The sequence below is a fragment of the Symphodus melops genome (genome assembly GCF_947650265.1).
Source record: "Symphodus melops genome assembly, chromosome: 7".
Lineage (NCBI taxonomy): Eukaryota > Metazoa > Chordata > Actinopteri > Labriformes > Labridae > Symphodus > Symphodus melops.
Genome location: NC_136697.1, coordinates 8,340,533 through 8,356,482, shown reverse-complemented (window position 1 = coordinate 8,356,482; position 15,950 = coordinate 8,340,533). Strand labels below are relative to the sequence as shown.

The 15,950-nt window shown below is 43.5% G+C and overlaps 1 protein-coding gene across 1 annotated transcript in view; it reads right to left on the bottom strand.

Annotated features, from left to right (window-relative positions):
* Positions 1–12,977, bottom strand: part of rnf220a (ring finger protein 220a) — a 159,826-nt gene extending 146,849 nt beyond the window's left edge. Inside the window, exon 1 of the mRNA XM_079348860.1 lies at positions 12,601–12,977. The gene's annotated coding sequence lies outside the window, so the exon portion shown is untranslated. The remainder of the gene's footprint in view (positions 1–12,600) is intronic.
* Between the last annotated feature and the right edge of the window lie 2,973 nt (positions 12,978–15,950).

The window sequence follows — 15,950 nt, the reverse complement described above, 5'->3', positions numbered from 1 at the left end:
CTCTTGGGAGAAAGTGTCCTCAAGTTGACACTGCTGATAAAATCCTGTAAATCCCTGCCCTTTGTCAAAAAGCCAAGAACTATTCCAAACCCCAAAGTTCTCCCTTTCTCCCCTCCTGCTCTTTAAAAACTTCTCCAAACTGTTTCCACATCACATCTTTCCATTCCGATCTCTACAGCCCTCCACGTCTCATCTCTTTCCAAATGTCCCCTCCTTGTCCTCCATCCTCTTAATCTGGCCATCTCCCCCTCCTCCTCCTCCTCCTCTTTCTCTTCTCTCCCCAGTCATCTCTTCCTCTCATCTCCCTAGCACTATCTCTCCTCCTCTCCTAGCATCTCAGATCTCAGTCTAAGCCGCTTATTCCAACCATCTCCCAGGATCTTATTGGACCAGAACCACTTGTCTTAAGATAAGGACACACATACACACATTTTAACGACACACACACACATCTGATAAGAGGCTATGTGGCTCGATGTACAGCTCGACACCCGACTCGTTGGGGCGAACTCTTCGCTCTTGCAGACGATGCTACCCTCTCTTCTATCCGTCTATCTAACCACTTTTAATTTCCCAATTTTGACTATCTCTCCTCCCTTTCTTTCCACATCTCTCCTGTCAGTCTCTTCTCCCCTCACCCCTCCATCTCTCCCTCCCCTGCCTCCATTCTCCCTTGGGTGATTCCGATGGGTGATATGGTATCAGACCTCTCCATCTGCCATCCACGAGCCAGAGGAAATCTGACTGAGTGAATAAATTAGCCGTACTTGACCTCACGACCCGCCCGGCATCCGAGGCAGCAGACTAGAATCTCCCCTCCCGGGGATTAGATTGGATCGTATGATTGGCCGGTCGAAGGAACGCAGAGTGGCAGGCGATGAAACGACAAAATAACATTTCAGAGATTTTATCCCCAAAGGGCAATTTGAAGGTGGCTGGCTTGTAAAGCGCCCAATATGTAAAGATTTAGAGCAGGTACAGATGTGCTTGATGTACACAAGTGATGGTTCTTCTTTTGGATTAGAAACCTCTAATCAGCTTACATGCAAATACTTTATCTACAATGATTTTACCAGGTTCTGTAAAATCTGATTAAATGGCATTTTGTGCAATCTAAAAACATCATTCATACGGTATATTATCATAAAAGTCACTGCTGCCATCAAAATTCATCCACAGAGGGACTCAAAGAGGTCAACTGTGAAGTCATGTGTGCGCACACATTAACACTCGACAAACAAAAACTCACACAGTATCAAGTAGCGGACCCAGCCCGCTCCAGACGAGCTTCAAAGCTGCGTTGACTAGGAGCCAACATCAAAGCAGAAACTCCCTGGGAAATGAAAGGAGAAAATCTTTTATAGCTATCAGCTGTCCACAACACTCATTCAAATCAATTTCCAAACCTGATCTCGGCTTTGGCACGCTCCCCCACCTCCCACACACAAAAACACACACACACACACCCACACACACACGCCAACAACAACTGCCAGGAGGAAGGAGAGGGCCCTGAGACAGAGAGAGATGGGGAGATGTGAGATGTTTTACATTACCGCAAATGTACAGTAGACGAGTGTGGAGTGTTGAGGACGGCTTACGCTAACACGCCTCTGGTCTGGACAGATGCCACAGAGTCATGTTACATGCCTCTCTTCTCCTCTTCTCACCCTCTCCTCCCTACCTAGCGCAATCCATCCTGGAAATAGCACCTTGAAAATGTAGCCATGACAAAACTCTTGTCTTTCTCTCTCTCTATCCCCGTTTCTGTCTATCAGTTTCCTCCCTCTCCTCCTCCTCCCTCTGTTCATCTTTCTCACTTTCTCTGCCAGTGTCCTCTCTCCGTTCGCGCTGTAGATCAGATCACGCTTTCTCCCGTGTAACCTCTAAAGTTGGAGTGTGTCTGAGGTGTTGATAGCGAGGTAATACACTGATAAGTACCGGGATATTTCAATTTTATTATCATTACCCAAGCAGGCCGAGGGCCGCCAACTTGAAGCAGCCAATCCAATAAGAGGACACTGGATGTTTCCTTACAGGCCACAGCAGGAAAGGAGGGAAGGGAGAGAAAAGGAGAGCCGAGCAGAGGAAAACAAAGGTGATGGAAAGAGTAGAAGGTGAGGAGCCATGATAGGAGAGGCAGTGAAAGAGAAAGGGAGAGGAGACAAGGAGAATAGAGGAGATGAGTGAGTATGAGAAAAGGAAGAAAGGAGAGTCAATGTAACAAGAAGTGTAAAAAGAGAGGACGGGAGGACACAAGGGTCAGGAGAGACTGTGAGAGACAGGAGATAAGGGAAAAGGAGAAGAGATAAAATAAAGAGGAAAGCAAGGGGATATGGAAGAGAGGAGAGGAGAAGAGGAAAGGAGGAAGAAGGAGAGGAAAGGAGAGGAGGAAGAAGGAGAGTAGAGAAAAGGAGAGGAGGTTAGAGGAGAGAAGGATAGAGGAGGGGAAAGGAGGAAGAAGGAGAGGAGAGAAAGGAGAGGAGGTTAGAGGAGAGAAGGATAGAGGAGGGGAAAGGAGGAAGAAGGAGAGGAGAGGGTGTGATATCAGAGTCAGGGGCACAAATTTCATGTCCCCTGGTGATTGACACAAGCTGGCTGCCTTCTGGCCTGCTGGTCTTGTGGTACATGTGCGAACACACAGACACACTTACACACATTCTACACATCTGTACGCGTTGAGGCCTCAAGAAACTGATACCAAGCACGTCAGCTGTCTCGGTGCATTAAATGTTTGTGAGGCTGCGTTCACAAATTAAAGTGTTGTTCATGAGTTTGTAACTAACAATGAACGCTATCTTTCCCAGGGATAGCAGTGGCATGAATCGGATCAAATTCAGCTGTGTTTTCCACCTTCTCTTTAAGATAACAATCATACCTCCAGATGACATCCACCTATGCATGTCATCAATATACAAGTGCAATTACATGTAACGCACACACGCATAATGTCACTCGGTGCCACTTACAATCCCATTTGCCACCAAGGGATACCACCCACACATTGTCTGACACCGGCGATATGCATTTTATAATAGAAAATGTCACAGGGGAACATTTACCACGCTGTCATAATTTGATTACAGTGTGCAAGAATGATACAGCTGTCGGCCCGATATTAAACACAAACAGCGCGGAGGGCTTTTCACGTCAAATCTGCACTTTAAGTGACAACGTTATACCGGCTGGCGAAATTGCGGTGTCAACAACAATGTGCCTTAACATCATTCTGAGGGGGGATTTCACTCAGGAAGTGTGAGCTGCTGAGGGGGGGGGGGGGGGGGGCTGCAGACGTCACAGAGTCGATGGAGAAATGATCATCATATGTGTTCATAAACATCAATATTATTCTTTTAGAATAATGATATTCTGAATTTTGTTTCTTGGAGAAATCCGAAACAACATTTCAGGAGTTAATGACATGTCAGCGGTGGCTTTACGGGTCTAAAATATCACTTCATGTCTTCATTGTTAATGATAGTTACCAAACAAGGCACCTGGAGGCGAGAGTATTATGCTGTATCCCCATCACTGTTGTTTTCTGGGTGTTACGGTGGATCTTTTCTTTGATCCAGAATAGGACGAGGGAAACATAAGCATTTGTGTCTGTGTCAGGATCAAAAAAAAAGTGAAGGCTAAAATTCATATAAGTGCACTGCTGACAACGAGCGGCCGTCTCATCGAAGCCTTCCTTTTTGTTGACTGCTCGGAATAAATATTTTTCTCACTTGGCTGCTTTGAGTGTGTAACCGACGCTTCTGCTGCTCCAACACGGCACTGAAAGTTGTCACATCGAGTTTTCCACTGTGTCTGCTGAGTTTCAGAGAGGAACGGACGCAGAGGAATCCAATTTTTGTCATAAAAATGTCTTGTCGGCTGTGACTGCTGTGTGTACACACACGTCAGCGCAAGAGTGTGTGTGTGTGTGTGTGTGTGTGTGTGTGTGTGTGACTGCTGAGACTGTCGGGAAGCAAAGCAGCTGAAGTCGTTCACCCCCCCCCCCCCCCCCCCCCCCTTTCTCTTTTCTAATGGAGACAGGGAGAAAAGCAGTCAAAACCGCAGGCCTGTCTGAGTGTGTGTGTTCGTTGTGTGTGTGTGTGTGTGTGTGTGTGAGAGAGAGAACACTCTTCCCGGTCCATGGATATATTTAGAGATTGTTGACAAGTGTGAAAGTGCCACTCTTACTTTTATTACAAGACAGGCTGAGCTGTGTCGTTCATCTCATCTCTGAACACACACAGAAAGCAGCACATCATTAGCAGACTGTTTAGAGAATTCAAACGACAAAACACGCAATGCAGCATATCATACTTTCAGGCACCGCCACAAAAAGTGCACGTTAATCAGAAAATAACTGCTTCCACTAAAGAGCTTTGTGTTTAATCAGGAGACATCTTTAGTATGTCTCACAGAAGAAGAAGAAAGACTCTCCAGAGGACAAAATGTTCACGTTGACGTCCTGGACAGTCTCGGCCATCCTTTGACTCTGTGCTTCTCTCGCTCACTGCTCCTCACCCTCACAACCTTGGCACGGCTTATTTTTGGGGGGCTAATAACAGCACTGTCGACTTTACACAACCTTTAAAATCAACCAGTAAAATATTTTATAGAAGACGGTCAACCTTGAGTGAGACAAAATGATGCAGGGGCCAGTTTTTAGACAATAAATGTGACAGGGGAAAAACTTCTTGTCACAAGAAAAGACATTTTTTAGCACTTTTTTAATCTCATATATAAAACCCATACACCACATCAACATGCTGCCAGTAAAAAATGACAACCTTTCATGACAGCAGGCCTCGTTCTAAGCATGTTGACATGGATTATCAATGAAATAAGTTGGTGACTTGCAATGACTGCTTTAAGTCATCGAAACAAACGTCAAAAATATGGCAGAGCTGAAATATAGCACTGCAGAAATCTAAAGACAGGTTTGCTTTCTCTTAAATGAAGATTTGAATTCCGTGCATATAGAAGAAAGGCTTGATTTGTATTTTTTGGATCAGTCGAAGAAATGGAAAAAAAATAAACATCTATTTAAAGAGAAAACCAAACCGCTCCATAGACTCCCTTCACCCTCAGCCAAAAGACAAAGACAACATTTCTATTTAAAGCCCTGCTGTCAGATATTAAATATTTACCGCCATGACACGTGAATGGAGATCAGAGAAAGTAAACTGTCAGTCTGCAGTGTGTGTGTGTGTTTTTAGCATAAAAAACGCAGCCTAACCTGCTCTCAGGTCCACTCAGTATTCCAGACAGGCCTGGATGTTTGTGCATGTGCGTCAGTATCTGTGTGTATTTGCGTGTGCCGGCCGATGTCCGAAGCAACAGTCGATACTATTGAAATGTACTCATTCATGTCTGGCTGTGAGGCTGAGCACAAATGTCCTTGTGAATAAGAATCATAGCCATCTATCTCCCCTCCCTCTTTCACTTGACTTGTCCTCGTCTTTCTTTTTTCGCACTACAATTGTCTTTTTTTTTTTTTTGCTCCAAATGTCTTTCAGATATCCAATCTCATGTTTCCCTCGCCTTTCTCCCTCTCTCTGATATGAAATCTGTAACCTGGTTATTCGCCTCAGCCAACAGCTGCTGCAGTTAACAGAAGACACATGCATGAGCAGCGAGAAAATGATTACAGTAAGATTTAATAATACACAGACACACACATCATCCTGAGGTGGATAATGGCACTCGGGCAATATTCTGCAACAAAATCAATAAGGATTGGACGAGCTCGTGCAAGAGAACATGCTAGCTTTGTGCAGCAGTCAACTAATGATGAATGTCGGAAGAAGAACTCAACTCATTTGTGTTTTTTTGTTTTGGTTTTTTTTTTAAGGCAGAAAAATAGAAGACGGTCATGTTTTTGTCATCTCTCTTTCCTCGAATATTTCTGTGACATTAAAGAAATAGTCCCGGAATAAAATAAGAGGATTTACTTCTCAAATAATCCTCTGTGATGTCGCAGACAGAGTCATGACTGGCAGAGAGAAATCGTTCTGGACGTTGTCCCTGACCTGTGGCAGGGATTTCTATTCATGGCAGCACCGGCGAGGCCCGGTTCAGAGAGGGGCCAGCTAATTCCTGGTACGGACGGGGCTAAATGGGAAAAGCACACCATTCTGTGGCTTGGTGGACTTTTGGATTATTGGTAAAACAAATCGCAGCAGGTTTTGCTCTCATTTATTTCCCTTAAATCATATTAAATAAACACTTTTTGACATGTTTTTGCAGGCGTGTGCAGCAGTATGGGCCTGCTTTCTGAGCACGGCTATGCACAGAATCACATCTTAATGATGTGATTAAAAGAGCCTAAAAAAAATACCAATCAATCACAAGTAGCAGGTTTAAGTAATGTGGTAAGGGTACATACAGATGTGACTCAAGGCTCGTCCCTATCTACCTTAAATATAACATTTGAATATTTTATAAATGCTGACTGTCTGCTGCTGACACCGAGCTGAACAGAAGCGAAAAAAGAGATTCAGTTAAAGGCTGACAATCTCCTCTCATGTCTCGTATTTATCCGTCTCGGCTGGATCATAATACTTTTAACTTTTCACAGACGAGGCACGCACTCGCAAAATCCTCACAGCCCTGACAGATGACACCCATGCCTCTGTGCTGACCGACAGGTGACACATCTTAGTGTGTGTGTGTGTGTGTGTGTGTGTGTGTGTGTGTGTGTGTGTGTGTGTGTGTGTGTGGCACCGGCCGCCCTGCTATGATGCTTTATTGCTGTGCTGTGCCGGCGTGTACAACAGCAGCCACTAATCTCCCCGGCTGGCAGGCAGACAGGCGGCTGGCTGGCCGGTTTGTGCTACGGGCTGCATGCAAGTGAGTGCAAGCCAATTAGCTCAAGTTTAACAAGGAAGAAGTGTTGCCAGGTTTGCTGTTTTCACTTACAGATTCTGCTGTAATGATCCGCTTTTGTGGAGTTAATAATGATAATAAGAACAATGGGAAATGTGTTTGAAGCCTGTCGGGAAATGATGTGTGCTGCTCTGCGTGGAGGCCAAAAGGTCACAGTTGCAACAAAAAACTTTATGTTAACTTATCAAAAGCTGCAGAGCCTTTAATGTGGGTATAAAAGCGCATGTGTGTGGTCCTGCACATGCATAAAAGAGTGCTTTTTTTTTTCCCCTGCAGGTATCACGCAGTGTTTGGTCAGATCAGGCCGCATGTATCAGTCTCCTGCCTGGCTGCTCAGAGAAAAATGATAAGCAGGCTTCACAAACACTGCCCGTGTGCAATCGATGGACGCAAATGCACCAACAGTGTCTTCAGGGGAGGTGTGTGAGAGAGGAGAGGGGTGAATAATAGCTTATTTTCCATGCAGGGAGCTTGTGATACGGCTCACAGTGTAATTGACGAATGAGAGAGGAAACCTGAGAGAGATATGATGTAGGGCCGAAGGGGGGCGAGGATAGATCGACATATTGAGACAGAGACACGGAGCAATATGGAGAATAGAAAGTATCTGACATCCGACACAACTCCTCTCCCCCCCATTAGGCTAATTCTTTGACTTTCTCTTGTTGCCGATAGCATCTCCGAATGATATTTCCCCCTCTAACGGCATTACCAGAGGCTGCCTGCTCCAATGCAATCAAACCATTAAACACAACGCAGCAGCCCCTGCATGGACTGATTTCCTTCCAATAGAAAATGACTGGATATGAGCTACTCCTCTTTCCTGTCATCAATAAAAGGAATCATTGGCTCTGCATGCACAACCACACAGGAGGAAATAAACTGCAGGTTTCTGCTCAGTGTGTTAGAAACAATCACCACATAGTTTTTTTTTTATTTTTTTTATTTCTATGTTTAAAACATGAAAAGAGGATATGGAGCAAAATAGCTCTTAATTTAGTTTAAACATATAAATACAAACTGAAGACAATCATTTGTCCATAATGATGCCTTTAATGGATCAAATAATAAAAGCTTTAAAAAGTGCCTTTTCCTCAAGACATTGTACTGAAAAAATCAGCCCTGTGCAAAATAAACATTATTAATAAAGTTCACAGTGTGTGAAAAAGATCAAATAAAAAAAAAATGATATCCGTGTTCAATCACGGAATATTGAACAAATCCATCATGATCGCCCCAAAACACAATCTGCGTTGCGGACAGGCGAGAGGAAAACATTTGGATGCTTTTGATCAGCGACACAGCCCAACAATATCCCGCCATTAAACGATCGCATCCGGCTCTTCGCACTTAATTATGGTGATTATAGGAGCGATAACGAGACAACAATAAGAGAAAGTTTTAGGATGCAGCACGCGCAGGACGCGTCTCCTCTCCGCAGAGGCCTCGCGCTCGTGTCGGCGTGTTCAAACACTTGTTATTTACCGGCGACGCGTTTATTTCAATTACCGGCTGCATGTCAAATTAGCTCTCGCGTGTAGTGTTTATTAGCAAAACAAAATAATAAAACACACACATGAGGGGGGAGGGAGAGAGGGAGGAAGAAGTAGAGGAGTTGGTTCTGCTTTTAATAATAATAAGAATGAGGAATTAATGCATATTGATACGACTTAATAGACCGAGGGGGGGTCATCAAAGTAGTCGCAACTGAGCGATCCAAGCTTAATTTACTATCAGTGTCAAGTGATTTTGAGGAGGGGGGGGCAAAGAATGTGAGGGCGTGCGTGCGTCATGACGCGATAATATTCCTAAATTTTAAAAAGTGTGACTTTTTGATGAACACACAATTAAAGTCGAGAATAAATGTAAATGTATAATAATTCAGATTAACTTAAATGTTTATGACGGGTAGTGCAGATTTACTTCAGCTTTTGTATTTTTAATTCCTTTTTTTCCCTCCTCTCTCAGAGAGGCGGCGGTAAATCAAACTTGGTGAGCAGCCCCCCCCCCCTCCTGCCCTGAATGATCTTTAGACATCTGATCAAACGTGATTTCGAAGCTGCTCACCAGCTACTCGGTAATACTTTATGTCGCGATAACAGTAATGGTTAACTGATTTTCTTATAATTAAGCAGTTGGGATTTTCTTTTGTTTGTATCGGACACAGCATCTCTTTGGATCCAAATTAAAATAAACTTCTCCCCCCGCGGCCATCGATCCAGCTCGGAGGTGTGAAACGGACATTAATTTTAGTTCACTTCTCGCTGCGCAAAGGAGGGCAGCACCAGAGATCAATGGCGAGCAATAACAGCTGACTGCTGAGAGAGGAGGAAGAAGAGGACTGAGGAGGAGGAGGAGAACGGGGGGGGGGGGGGGGGGGGGTCCGAAAACGCTGACAAATAAATCAGCTTTTGCTACTTTTCCTCTTTTCGCGCGTGCAGAATATTCCCGAGAGACGGAGGGAGAGAGAGGAGGATGAGGCCTAAATGAATAAGTGAGAAAAATAAACAGACGCCAGATTCTCTGGGAGATGAAATTAAAGAAAAAGAAGCAGTGGCATTACGTTTGGTTGAGAAAACAAATATGCAGACTTTGTCATGGCGTCACGTTAAAGCTTGCTTCATGATGTTTTATTTTAAATAAGATAGTAGAGTAGTAATATTTTGGAATGAAAATGAACATCATAACGATATTAAAACTATTTGTAATGTACATTAAAACTTGCAATTCATACCCAACATAACAATCATTATAATTATTTTCCTGCAGACATAAATAAAACCGAGATGCCTTCACAGCGCGTGTAAACGTGACGCGTCGGCCTATAAATCACTGAGCTCTGAAACCTGAAGCGGAAAATAATGAAATGATACAGAGAGGGACACGAGGTGCTTCACTGTGATGATGAAAGCCTTTTATTCTGAAGAGTAGAATAAATTAAAAAAAATACCTTTTAACAGACACAAAGTCTCATCCTGTAGTTCTACATGCAGCTTTAAATGGTCCTCATTTAAAAGGCCTTTAATGTTGCATGGAGGATTCACAACAAATATGGCAACGAGATTAAAATGAACCAAAAGTTTCAACAGATAATTAAACTACTACTTATATTAAGGTAGCCTGTGGATTTCATAAAAAAAACCCACATTATTGCGTGTAATTGGAGACTTTGCAAAACAGTAATCCTCAATAATATTACTGATAACTCGTTTTTCTAAACGACTGCATTAATTAATATGTATAAAGTGCAGAGTAATGTACTGAGTTACGTGGCCTAATGGAGAAATGACAAGTCTTATAACCGGAGCATTGAAGGAGGGAAAGAAAAGTGCCAAAGTTTCCTTATTTTGTTAACAAAAAAACCCGATGTTATAAAGTTTTGAATTTTAAAAAAAACATACAACCAAGTGATCCTTTAATCTATTGCATAATGCTTTTTAACATATAAAATTTAAATGTTTGTGTTGCACGTCCTCCTCTACAAATGTGCCACTTTCAAGAGATAATTATTGCTTTCTAATGGGAGTGTTTGGAAATGAACAGACTCGGCTGATCGTTAGAAGTCAGGGCTGGTTGATCCTACAATCAATAAAATCAATTGAACTGATTCATCACGCGGGCTCGATCTGCAGTTTGTGATTTTTTTGAGGAACTATAATTCAATCTTCACAGCGCGCTGAGTTCAATGACCCGCCTCGCGCGCGCCTTTGCTCCGAAAGCGTGCTTTTCACGCGCTATTGGTGGCAGGCACTGACAGGACTTTTTAACCTGGAAATAATCACGAATATGTCTGCTGCCTTTTTTTCCCCCCACACTAATGGTTGTATTATTCGCTGCATGTTCTGAGTGTTACGGCTTAGTGCTGCAGTGCACGGGTCCGGGGACCCTCTTTAAAAATAAATGCAAATTACAAAAACGGTACTGATGTGATAAAGACGAGGGGGACACATTAAGGAAGATAAGAAGTAATAAACAAAGTTCAAAATTAATTAACAGGAAAACTACTTTCCTCAGCGATTTGGATTTGTCGGCATAAAACCTTCAAGGTATTGGGGAAAAAATCAGTTTAAACAGATTTAATTTCACTTGGGAGTCCAACGGTATAAAAATAAATATGAAAAAGAGCAGGTCGAAAAAACTAACTTCTGCCATAAAGCCGTGAGTTTGTTGACAAAAGTAAAATAATAAAAAAAAAGGATTTATTCTCGTCTCTTCACGCCTGATAATAAACTGCAAAATACTGTAAAAATAACTGAAAGCTAAGTGTTGTATCCGGTAAAAACCGACGCAGCAGCAGCGGGACCTCGCGCTTTGGGGGAAGCCGACTTTGGCTCTCTATGCTCGGCCTGGAAGCGGGAGGGCCCCCGGGACCTCCGCTGGCTCTGCTCTGCTTATTTAGGGGGAGGATGTAAATTATAAAGGCTCCCTAGTTAACAGGTGTTTCCCAACAGTGTGTATAATCCGTGTGTGTATGTGTGTGCACATGCACGCGCATGCTCAGCAGCAAATCGCCTTCTTTTTCAAATGCAAGCCGTCTGTTTCTCCTTGAGAGAAACTGAGAATAATTTGTTACGTATTTAAGGGGACGTGATTCACTCACGATTACAGGCTGGAAGTCTCTGTGAAACACTCTTCAATGTTCATCCTCTGTTTTTAATTGTGTTATATCATTGCAGTAAAATGTAAAAAAAACAAAAAAAAACAAGAAAAATCAGAAATGTGTTTACAGAGAAGACTAATTGCATAAATTAATTAATATTATCCAGCAGTTGATCATACATTATTGATTTTAAAGATTTATTAAAAATTACTTGATTTTAGGCAATAATGGGCCAAACTAACGGGACCAATGCAGCAGATTCAGCCACATGCTTCATTCCTCAAAGTGCTTCAGTCCACCAAAGCAATGTTACTTTCGCTGTTACTTTGACATAAAATCAGCGAGATTTTTTAACTGCTGTCTGATGAACCAAACCTCAGCTTTTAAATAATAATAAAAAACCCAGCTGTGGGCCTCCGTACTAACAGTTATTATAGAGCATCCACCAGGAAAATGATGGGAACAAATTGCTGAAAGCGCTGCAGAAATATAAAGACTGTGAGAAGTTGATTGTATTGTTGTCAATTTTTTCCTGACGTTTTAAATTGATAAAATAATTAAATCACTGATTTCAAAAGTAAGCTACAGAACTCGCTGCGCCGTAGAGCAAACAGATAATAAATATTTTGAAGCAGTAAAAAGTTGAGACATTGGTTGAAGTGAGAGTGGTATGTACTTGTCTATGTGAATGGTAATGTATGCGTAATGGCATTGACAAGCGCACTATTCTGAAACAAGTGTTTTCCAGAGGACACTTTCTTGCCTGGGAACCTCTCATGTGTGCGCGTGAACACACACGCGCGCGCGCGCACACACGCTTAGAGAGACAGGAACCGATAACAACGTGCACGTACTCACGCGCACATGCGTAAAGTCCGTGTCCACGCGGGGACAGACAGTGCCTTGACTTATTCTATTTAAAAGAAATGTTTATTTTGACGCGTGGAAACGCTGCCGCACGGCGAAAAATCCCAGACAAAGTTATCTGCGATTGAAACAACACGAAACCCACTTGCAACACAGAGAGACGCGGCGGAACGCGAACAAGGCGTGAAAGCACAAACTGTATGAGCTTCAAACCCAACAACAACAACAACAAAAAGACAGTCAGTGTTACTCACCTCGCCGCGGCAGAATCCGCTTCTTCTACAGACAACTCTTCGGCTTCCGGCTTTTTTTTTTTTATCCTCACAACAAACGGAAAACTTTTTTCTGCGGAGTGGGAATCTCAGCAGCACTGTCCCCTCTAGCTCCTGCGCAGCGTAAGCGGAGATAACGGGAGGCGCTTTGTGGAAGAAAAGTAGTTAACACCTCCCTGTTAGGTTAGAAAAGCGCAGCCAGAGAGGAGGACAGGGAGAGCAAGGGGGGGAGAGAGAGAGAGGCTGACTTTCCACAAACACAGAGTAAAGTGGGTATCAATAGCGCAACCGCGCGTGCAGCCCCTCCGCTGAAACACCGAGAGGGACGATCAGTGAGAGGAGAGGAGAGAAGAGTGGAGCCGGTGAGAGGGAGCGCAGGATCGCAGACACGGTGGCAAGCAGTGGTGGTGTGAGGGGACGAGGGGGTGGGTGAGGGGGGGGGGGTCTCACAGTGCTCTACAGCGACGTGTGTGAGGTTGGAGCTTGGCTGCGCGAGGCTGAGCGGGGAGTGTGGGGGAGGGTGAGGAGGAGGAGGGTGGAGGGAGGGGTGTCCAGAAGCGCACCGAGGTGCAGTGCTGCCGCGCAGCGCTCGGCTCGCTCATCGTCTGACTGACGGACAGACACGGACACACAACCTCTCCGTGTCTCTCGGTGAAATTACACACACTATATATATATATATATATATTATTTTTTTTAAGTTGAAATCATATTTATGTGTGAGCTTTTGGTTCCTCGGGACTTAAACTTGGTCCGAAACTGCGCTCATGTCCTAAAAATTAACCTGGAGCACTGTTTCATTTTCGGTGAGCTTTAAGAGAAGCGGACAGTCAATGTGTCCGTCTTTAAAAGATCAAATCAATAGTGACAGTATTCCCCCAATAAGAAAATCAACTTTTTTTTGGCTCTATTAATGACCTAAATGACCATAATAACTAAAATAATCTGTGTTTGTTTTTAGTTTATGCAATAAGAATGACTGTATTTGTCCGTGAGCATGTGCGGACAGTTTCCCAGAACCCCCCAGTATCATGCCTCCCCCCCGTCGGTCTGCTGTGTCGTTCCCCTGGGTGATTTCCACTGCGCTTTGTGCGCAAAGTGAATGAATTATCCCCCTCCTCTTTCTCTCTCTCCGTCTCTCTTTCACCCGTTGGAGAGACTGCTCACCATAAAGCCAATGAAGTCCACCTCTTAACAAAAAGAGGTGGACCAGCAGACACTCTTATAAAGTGCGCACTAGAGACAGAAGTTAGTAAGACGGAGGGAAGCGGAGCTGTGTGGCCCGGCAGTGATCAAGCCGTACTCCAAAGACATTCGCAAATTCAGTCAATTACACAATCAAATCGTTCACTATTATAAAGAAGTAAGGGCTTAAAGGTTCGCAGTTCAAAAACCACTGATTGCAATCGATCTTGCATCATTTTCCCAGACATGACAACTAAAAGATGAATGTTTAAGTCAGATTAATGTTGTACTTCTTTGTGTATTCTTCAACTGTCTGAAGAGTTGGACTCAGTAGACTGCTATAGGTGCTTAAAAAGTGTGTGCGTGCGCGCGTGTGCGTGTGTGTGTCAGACTGAGGAAGACAGGATGCTCCTGTCTACCTCTGCACTACACCCCCCTGCTGGACACATGTGGAACTGGCCCAGACTTATTTTCCATCTGCTTTTTTTTCTTCTCTTCGACATCACTTTGAGTCTACTGTTGGCAATTAATTGCTTCTTCTAGAAGTGAAAGTAGCATTCATTGTTTCTGTGTAGTATGTAACAGGTGAATCAGATTTGGAAACTGTTTACATAAATTCAGTTTTTAAACTAATTCAAGTAGGGATTTATAAAAACATGAAGAGCTGTGCACAGCAGGTTTCTTACGCTTTAAAACACGAGGTTAAAATACTTGTTAGCTGCTATTTTAATGCACCTCCATGACAAGTCCCCTCAAAGTAATGAATACTGGGCTAAACTACAGTAATGTCAAGTGTGAAGATTTTGACTTCCACTAATGTTATGAACTCTGACTAAACCAACTCTCAAGTCTTCAAAAGGTTGCACTTTGTCTTCATCATACAGTAAATGTTTCTGGCCTAAAGTTCATCATGTGTGAGGGTTTTGATCTGGTTTCACTCTATAATACAGCAAAGCTTTAGGTAACAATGCCGTGGGAAAAGGGAAGAGCTTTGTGTGTGTGTGTGTGTGTGTGTATGTGTGTGTGTGTGTGTGCACTGGGTGGTCTCCACACACACGAGGGCCACTAGCAGCACTAGCAGTGCCATTAGTGCTGTGTTGTCTTGCTAATAGGCTCAGTTGGGAGTCAATGGGCTTACTGAGGAAGAGGACCATCCATGTATTAGATCCCTCTCCATTCAAAGTCTAATGGCAGCCTTGAGTCCGGCCCTCTGATGTTTTTAAATGCTGCCTCTGTGTGTGCTGACTAGGAAGCACTTTGTTAGCACCTGTTTCACTCTTCAGGCATCTGCACCACGAATTCCCCAACTCTGGAGCTTTAAGACAGTACGCAGGAAGACAACAGAGGAGGACGGGACACAAGGGCCTGGAGCTGTGCTAAACAGTGATCCTTTTTTTTGTACAGACAGATTCATCTGAATGATAAAATAAATTGTATTTTCATCCACATTATCAGCCTGGGTTCGAAGATATCGTCGGGTCTCTCCACACCAATACACATTCGGTGGACAATCGGATTCTGTGTGTGTGACGCTCTCAGCATGAAACTGTTCCAGACGTTTCAAACCGTTCCCCTCCTCAAGCTTAAAAGCTGCTTTCACACATGCACGCTGGAATATTTCTCGCTGGCTGAAGCCTGTTTTCTTCCTCAGATCATGCCCCTCACAGCGGGACGTCTTCCCTTTCCGAACGTGGAGGCAGGAAATGATGTAAGAAGGACACGCCATGATGGAGTACGAGAAACAGAAGAACCTTTTTTTTGCCGTTATATCACTGCTAAGAGTAATCAGACATGTTCACTAATAGTAAAGAGTGGGGACTATAGTGAACATGTCTGATTACACTTAAATGTGAGAAAGAGGCTGTAGAATTAACAGTTAAAACATTGACAACTGTTCTGCTCTTTGTGTTAAGTATACTCACTTTAACTTGGATAGAAATGTGATGCACACTATCGCTCTAGTTTAAGGAGAAATCTGAGGGTAGACACCTGTATGTATGCTACACATGTCATGTGTCATGGGGACTTGGAGAGTGCCCAGAAGCCTCGTCCTGGTTTGGATCAGATTGAGGCGTAAATGCATTACCTAAGTGTGTGTCTGACTCTGACACGTTTGACTCGCCTGACCAATATGTTGACACATATTT